This window comes from Sinocyclocheilus grahami, unplaced genomic scaffold (assembly GCF_001515645.1).
Source record: "Sinocyclocheilus grahami isolate Dianchi unplaced genomic scaffold, SAMN03320097.WGS_v1.1 scaffold1159.1, whole genome shotgun sequence".
In the NCBI taxonomy this organism is placed as follows: domain Eukaryota; kingdom Metazoa; phylum Chordata; class Actinopteri; order Cypriniformes; family Cyprinidae; genus Sinocyclocheilus; species Sinocyclocheilus grahami.
In genome coordinates this window covers 293,296-293,662 of record NW_015506338.1, presented here as the reverse complement: position 1 = coordinate 293,662, position 367 = coordinate 293,296, and the positions used below count along the sequence as shown (strand labels likewise).

Here is a 367-nt window from a genome sequence, read left to right as displayed (position 1 = left end):
ATATTAGAAATACCTGAACTAGATTTTTCATTTATTGAAGAAAATAAGAGTGCTGCTTGCCCTGATGGTAGGGTCTTCTGGGTGGTTGCTATAGTGTTGGTATACTGGGTACTTTCTACAGGCATGGCAAGGTGGTTGCTAGGGTGTTGTTAAGGTGTTCTGGCTGCTTTCAGAGTGCATTAGGCTGGCCTTTAGGTATTAGGTTGACCAATTGGTTACTAGGGTGTTGCTAAGGTGTTCTGGGTGCTTGCTAGGGCATCAGGCTGGCCAGATGGTTGCTAGGGTGTTGCTAAGGTACTCTAGGTGCTTTCTAGGGCATCATGCTGGCCAGATGGTTGCTAGGGTGGTGCTAAGGTGTTCTGGGTGC

General features: G+C 47.4%; 1 protein-coding gene across 1 annotated transcript in view; it reads right to left on the bottom strand.

Annotated features, from left to right (window-relative positions):
• smarcad1b (SNF2 related chromatin remodeling ATPase with DExD box 1b) overlaps window positions 1–367 on the bottom strand; it is an 18,999-nt gene that overhangs the window by 6,543 nt on the left and 12,089 nt on the right. The gene's annotated exons all lie outside the window — the stretch shown is intronic.